The 7,550-nt window shown below is 43.2% G+C and overlaps 1 long non-coding RNA gene across 1 annotated transcript; it reads right to left on the reverse strand.

Annotated features, from left to right (window-relative positions):
- Positions 1-425: 425 nt before the first annotated feature.
- Positions 426-5,748, reverse strand: LOC131899533 (uncharacterized). The gene is made up of 3 exons (XR_009376096.1): positions 5,367-5,748; positions 2,469-2,516; positions 426-1,483 (listed from the first exon to the last, which is right to left on the reverse strand). It is a non-coding gene; the product is annotated as an uncharacterized LOC131899533 (long non-coding RNA).
- Between the last annotated feature and the right edge of the window lie 1,802 nt (positions 5,749-7,550).

The raw sequence follows: 7,550 nt of genomic DNA on the forward strand, positions 1-7,550 counted from the left end.
CTCATGGTAGGCTTCAAAATCAACTTAGTAGGCTGAGATCAGCACTTGCCAAAATGAACAGCAAATGTAAGAAGGAACCCCAGCTGGGTGTGGTGGTGCACACTCCCATTACCAGCACTTAGGAGGGAGAGGCAGGTGGATCTCTGTTTGAAGCCAGATTGGCTTACATAGTGAGTTCCAGGACAGCTACACAGTGAGACCATATCTCAAAAATACAATATAAATATATAAAGAGAATGAATTCCACTTAACAAGGATGAGTAGTATTATTCTGAGAAACTTTATTTTTACTCACATGGATCGATAGGTAAGTAGGTAGGTAGGTAGGTAGGTAGGTAGGTAGGTAGATAGGTAGATAGATAGGTAGATAGATAGGTAGATAGATAGATAGATAGATAGATAGATAGATAGATAGATAGATATAGATATAGATATATAGAGAGAGATAGAGAGACAGAAACACAGATTTGTGAGTCACAGTAAAGAAATGACAGCATTAAAGTAGTTAATGAAGATGTTATTCTGTAGTTCATTTTGTTCACATAGTCCTTTGCACTTAATAGAATGGTCAATTCCAGAAAAACTATTGGGTGTGGGAGCAAGTGAGAGGGCTGTGTTTAAGGACACATCAAGAAGGAGATGTGATGTTGGCAGGGAGAAGTAGCACAGAGCAGATAAGAAGAACAGAGAACATCACTTAAAGTTTGATGTGCTAGATATTGTTTTAAGCACTTTATGGGGCTTAATTTGGCCTCGCAAGCAAACTTAGAAGAAAGATGTTATTAAGGGCTTCATTCTGCAGGTGAGATTAGACATTTGCCCAAGGTCAAAGAGCTCAAAGGGACAAAGCTGTGACGTGAACTCAATCACTGTGCTCGGCACTGCCTTACAGTGTTGCCACGGGAAGCCAGGGAAGAAAGGGGCTACCAAGGGTGCCGGAAGTGTCTCAGCCAGTAGACATGGATAATGCATCCCCTGAAGGCCAAGCTGGAAGTCCCCATCATCAGTGTCCTCTCGTGTTTAAAAACTGTGCCCTATTCTTTCTTTAGAGTGTCCGCTTCTTGAATCAGCACCCCGTGCTGAGGATACAAAGCCTGGATGTGCAGTTGAGGGTGCTAGGTGATGGAGGCAAGGAACAGGACAGGCAGGTTCTGCTCAGAAAGACGAGAAGAGAAGATCTTGTCCCCAAGTCAAGCACGTTCCCATAGCATAGATAGCAAATGGTGCCTGAGGCCTCTGCCCTCAAGTCCAAATGTCCCAAATGTGCCAAGTCTTGGAGCCACCCCCTCAGCTTGCTGGGACAAGGAGTTCCCTCCGGAGAACAGTTGGTTACCACACAGCTCTCCTTGTGCAGCCTCTGCCAGAGTCCTGCCCACCGTTTGAGTCCGGGCTGTGGCCCATGTGGTGTTGCTCTCTTGTGCAGAGCCTCTTGTAGCTCCCCATTTGCTCCTCATTTGGACTGCAGAGGCCTAGAAAAACAAAACTACAGGGGAGGGAGCAGGCTAGAATGGAGAGGCTCTGCAAAGTCACTCCCACCAGGGCTCTCTCCCTCCTGCACTTTGACAGGCCTGGTCTAGGCCTGGCTCTTCCATTCCAGCTTCCCCACCCTACTCCTTCTGATACTGCCTACTTGCCCTAACTAGCATGAGGCTTTCTGAAGATGGGGCTGAATTCCCTGTGATAGACTCTTTTTTTTCTTGTCTTTTAAATCTGCAGACCCTGAAAACCACTGACAGATGCCTTCCTGGGAGGTGGGTCCCGGGAAACTCATAAAATGGCAATAACAAAACTGTTAACAGGTTTACATGCTCAGTATTTCCCAAGCAGTGTGGCAAGTACTTTATTACCTTATTTCATTTACTCCTTCTACAAATCTGATGAGGGATTATTGTTCCCACTCAGAGATGAGCAGAACATGGAGGACAGAACGCTTGATCAGCTAAGGGTCCAGTAGCTGTGAAGTGACTTGCTGGCCACTTGGCTTCAGGCCTTGATCATGTTATGCCTGTGCTTCTGCAGGAAACCTTGAGGCAGGAAACCTTGGCTCTCTAGCTAGATTTGGGTGTGAGGATGATAATGATCTCTACCTCAGAAGCCTACAGAGATGACTGAACAAAATAGTGCATACACTTTCCTCAAAGCCTGATGGGAATCTAGCACTTGGTATACTATGACTCTTTCTTTTTTGTTATTCTATTTTCCCTCCATCACTGTGGTCACTCAGAGCTTAGACTGCAGAGGCAGAAATTCCTATGTTGGAAGGACTTCCCTGTAGATTACCATCTGGGTGACTTTGAGTAAGTTAATCCATCTCTCTGAGCCTCAAATTCCTGCAGATGAAAATGCCAAGGCCCACCTCACGGGGCTGGAGTAAGAAGAAAGGAAGTACTGGAGATCAGTTGCTTTTAGTTCTTTTGGTCTCTCACACCTTTCGGTGTTTTCTATATATTGGACCAGATTTGGCTTACCTGATCTGGCTTCCATCCTGTTCATCCACATTTAGTAGTAACTCATGCCTGGCAAGAAGAGATTGGGCACCCATGATTTGTTCTCACCCTTTCAGTCTGATCCCCAACTCCATACAGCTTCCTTATCACTCCCATCGCTCTTATTAGTACTGTTGATGCACAGTCTAAAATGTCTCCCTCACCCCTAGAACAAGAAATCGACCTCTCCTGTTAGCTTGTCCATGAACTCACATGGATTTCAGGGAGCCTTCAAGCCACACTAGTGTCTGTCTTCCTCAGAGGCCCCTCATCTGAAGCCCCCTCCCATGAAGGGGTACTCCCCGTTCCCTTCAGTCTCCTCTGTAGTTGTGAAGTAAGCCGCTTTATGTAAGTGTTACAGGAATAGCCATTGGCTAAGTGCCGCTTCCTCCCTCCCGTTAGCACCTGGCACTGGACTGCTTCCACAGCAGGTGCTTGCTCTTTGTGAGTAGAAGGGTGGTTGACACAAGGAGAGACAAATAGCTCTAACTGGACTAGCAGAGCCACAGGGAACCAGGGTGGACTAGTAAACAGCTACGGCAGGTGCCTGGGCCATGACGGGATGCTCTATTGGCTTTTTGGCCATTTGATACAGAACATGTAAGATCTCAGGATGCAGACAGCCTTAGAGAGCAGCTATTGCCTTCAGACACAAGGGGAATTGGGAGTAGGAAGGGGCATAGTGCAAGTCCTCAGGAGAATGAATCTAGACAATTTTCCTTATAGCCAGCCATTTCAATTTTTTTTCCCATCCCTCCTAGCCTTGGCTTAGACCAGCAGCCCTAAAAATTAAGTCCAAAGAAAAAAGGGGCCCCTAAGATTCTGGAGGTTCAATGGACTTCTGTAATGCTCAGACGCTAGTTGCCTTTTTCTGTCAAGAGCAAAAACAATGAGGGGAGGGGGTAAAAGTTCCATTGCCTCAGCATGGATGAAGGCTGTGTTCTTATGCAGTCTTCATGACCAATGCACTTACTCCTGCTAGAGGAAATGTCACTTCAGAACATCTTGACGAAGTGATCCAAATCACTGCATTTCAACCAGGTGTGGTAGCCACGTGCCTGGAAGCCTACTACTTTAGGAGGTTGAAGCAGAAGCGAGCCTGATCTCTTAAAACAAATATACAACATGGTCTCCAGGGCTTCATAGAATGACTCTGTCTCAGGACTGGAGAGATGGCTCAGCGGTTAAGAGCATTGGCTGCTCTTCAAGAGGACTCGGGTTCAATTCTCAGCACTCACATGGCAGCTCACAACTGTGTGAGGCGGGTGGTTTTTTTGGTCTTTTAATGGGTTTTGGGTCTGGGATAATTTTCATTGATTAGGGGGGTTGGTTACAAGTTGTCAAGGGTTAGGAAAAGAGCTAAGCAAAGGAGATTAGATTTAAGGTTCTTGTCTTTAAAAAAAAGAAAGAAAAGAAAAATGTAAATACTTTATATACATATATATACTTTATATATATAAATGTATATACTTTATATACTGTATATTATGTAAATACTGTAACTCCAGTTCCAGGGGATCCAACACCCTCACACGGACATGCATGCAGGCAAAGTACCATTGCCATAAAAAAGTGGGGGAGGCTGGAGAGATGGCTCAGCAGTTAGGAGCACTGACTGCTGTTCCAGAGGTCCTGAGTTCGATTCCCAGCAACCACATGGTGGTGCACAACCATCCATAGTGGGATCTGATGCCCTCCTCTGGAATAAAGATGTGCATGCAGCTAGAGCATGCATACACATAAAAAAGAAAGAAAGACTGTCTCTTAAAACAAGCAAAAATATAATGGAGTCAGAGAGCCAGCTCAGTAGGTAGAGAGTAACACTTGCTCCCCACATCTGGTGACCTGACTTAGATATCTTGACCCCACACACAGGGGGAAGTGAAGAAAATAAACAAACAAACAAACAACAAAAACCAACCCAAAACCAAACCTCCACAAGATTCTTTTCTGGCCTCCACACATGCACCATGGTACACACATCCACATACACATCATAATAAATGATTTAAAGTTAGGTTTTATTCTATATCAAATCATTAAATAGATCTTTAATAGTTAGTGTGTGTGTGTGTGTGTGTGTGTAGGAAAGTAGTTCCACCTCACACTGAAGTATGATGACTTTCATGAGCAAAAGCATTTGTGTCTCTAACTGAAAGCCAACCTGGCAAAATTCTATCCTCTCCTCCCCCACTCCCTCCCACACACTCCTTTTAATTAACACTATCCAACTTCTCGTGGAGCTTTTTTTTTTTTTTTACTTGAAATCAATAGACAGGCTGTGGTTATTCAAAGTTGGGTATTTGGCTAATGTTTTGTTGAAGATCAACAAAGTGATCTTGTCACTATAAGGAAAACAACTGATAGTATTTACTGTCAATCATAAATTTTAAGCCTTCAGGCAAACTGTAGAAGTCTGAGAACCTCTATCTCACACTGTGAGCTTGAGAACTTCCTTATACCCCTAAAGACCTTCATGATAAGATTAGTAATAATATTAGGTGAGCATAAACTCTTTATATTGTGTAGTCAAGAATGAGTCAACAATCAGAAGACCTCTATAATGACTAATGCATGATGTTCTAAAAACCATGCATGGATAATTGATCCATTCAAAGTACAAGATAAACCAATAGATTTTAATGTAACAGAGTACAAAAAGTTCGTTGATACAGTTTTAGTTTCGACACTGCAAATAAATATTAAGTAACTACCACTTGCGAAGTTTAGTTATCATAAAGAATCCCACACAATTCGTTTTCTATTGCTGCTATAACAAATTACAACAAACTTAACAACTTAATACAACACCCATTATCTCACAGTGACGTAGGTCAGAATCCAGATGGATTCCTCTGTGTTCTTTGCTTAGGGTCTTACCAATGCTGGAATCATATTATCAGTTGGGCTGGGCTCTTATCAGGAGGATCTGAGAAAACATTCCTTCCCAAGGTTGTTATCGGAATCCACTTTCTTATGAGTATGGTTTGAGGTCCCTGTGGTCTTGCTGGCTGTCACACAAAGGCAGTTCTCAGTATCTAAAGACCATGCACATTTCTTCTCATGTAGCCCCTGTAGTTTGAAACGATCAAGGACACATCAAATACTTCTCACTTCCAAAGACCTATGACTTCCTTGTCTGCTACTGGGAGACTTCTTTAAAGTGAGCTTATAATTAGATCATTTCTATTTGTCCCATAACTAACACAATGTTAAGAATATCTCATTATAGCCAGGCGGTGGTGGCGCACGTCTTTAATCCCAGCACTTGGGAGGCAGAGCCAGGCGGATCTCTGTGAGTTCGAGGCCAGCCTGGGCTACCAAGTGAGTTCCAGGAAAGGCGCAAAGCTACACAGAGAAACCCTGTCTCGGAAAAAAAAAAAAAAGAATATCTCATTATAAATATCTATTCTCAAAGGTAGGAAACTCTCCGTAGTTAAGAGTTGTTTGTAGGTCAATCCTAGAATTGTTCCTGGAAAGGTTTAAAATGCTTCTCTTTGTCAACTATACCCCAGCTCCAAACAACATACAGCAACAGTTTGAGTGTAAGAGCCAAGTTGAGAATCTGGCTGCCCTTCATCCAGCCAATTTACAAACATGTAATATAATGCCTTTTCTGTTTTGGAAAATACAATTATTTTTTTCATGAATATATGCTATTTATCAGATAATAGATTTATAATATGCAAGAATACACACACTTCACTCTTTTTGCTGTTCAGTTCTATGAAGTTTTTGTTTTAAGACAGGTTCTCAGGAAGCCTAGGCTGGCCCTGAGCTCACTATGTAACTGGGGATGGACTCCTGATCTTCCTGCTTCCAGCACCCAAGAGCTAGGATTATATCACTATGCCTGGATCCACAAATACATAGGGTTGTTGGCAACAACAGTTAGAGGTCCAATAACCAAATTAATTTCCTGTGCCTATCATTTCATTCAACTCTTTCCCCATTCCTGCCCCAACAATCTCTTCTTCATCCCTATAATCTTGTTATTCTGAGAAGGCCGCACAAATGGAATTATACTGTAAGCACCCTTTGGAGTCTGACTTTTTTGACTGATAAAAATACATTTGAGCTTCATTCATGTAGTTGTGGAATCAATAATACCATCAGTAGTAGTCATTGGAGATGAGCTTCTTTTCGGTTAACATGTCTTTAAATTCATCTGTATTAAACTTAGTGAAACCCCACTACTCTGAGATGTGGGTCATCTGGCAGCTGAGGAACTTGGAGTTGACCTTTCATGATGCCTCAATAACATATTCCTTATTCTACAATTTGATGCAGATGGACATGATAATCTTGCCAATGTGAACCCTGGGGCTTCCCAAAGGCGCCCTGCATACCTGTCTGGAGTTTGTTGGCCCCAGCACAGGACAAAAGCTGTGGCTGAATTCCCAGGGTAAGACTGATTTTCCATCTCTCAGCAGTCTTTAATTGCATATATCTCTTTATCCAGGGGTAGGAACTTGGGAGATGTCCATCCAGCTTCTCCTTCCTTCCCAAACTCTATGTACTATGCATCAGCACACTATAACCACCTACTCCACATCTCTCTGTCTGCATCTTCAGATCCATGTACTCAAACACCATTAGACTCTCTTGTCTCGAAGTCCATAGACCTTTCTCTTGCACCCTCAAGAAGTCTTCTCCATTTTTTTCCATTACAGAATCCTCTCACATCCCCCTCTTCTCTCAGAGTCCTCCCATCCATGATACACTCACCATTCCTCTTGTTACCACATCATCTTCTCAGTTCAGTTGAGTTGGTTTTATGGAACCCTTACTATGTGCTAATGACTGTAGACTAGATTAATGAAGATGACAAGGAAAAGCCATGCTCTCTGGGCAATTACAGACCAGTGGGCCAGAAGCAGCCACTACATCCCAGGAGGATTGGGGTGGTGGTGGCAGGACAGGGACAACAAAGTGCTTTGAGTGCAGAGAGGAAGGATGTCCAACAAAGGGACACCAGGCATCAGGTAAGCAATGCATAAACTGAGAACTCGGTGATAAGTTTTCTAGACAAAGCAGGAGTTCCAGGCCAGTACATGGAAGGTT

This window comes from Peromyscus eremicus, chromosome X (assembly GCF_949786415.1).
Source record: "Peromyscus eremicus chromosome X, PerEre_H2_v1, whole genome shotgun sequence".
Lineage (NCBI taxonomy): Eukaryota > Metazoa > Chordata > Mammalia > Rodentia > Cricetidae > Peromyscus > Peromyscus eremicus.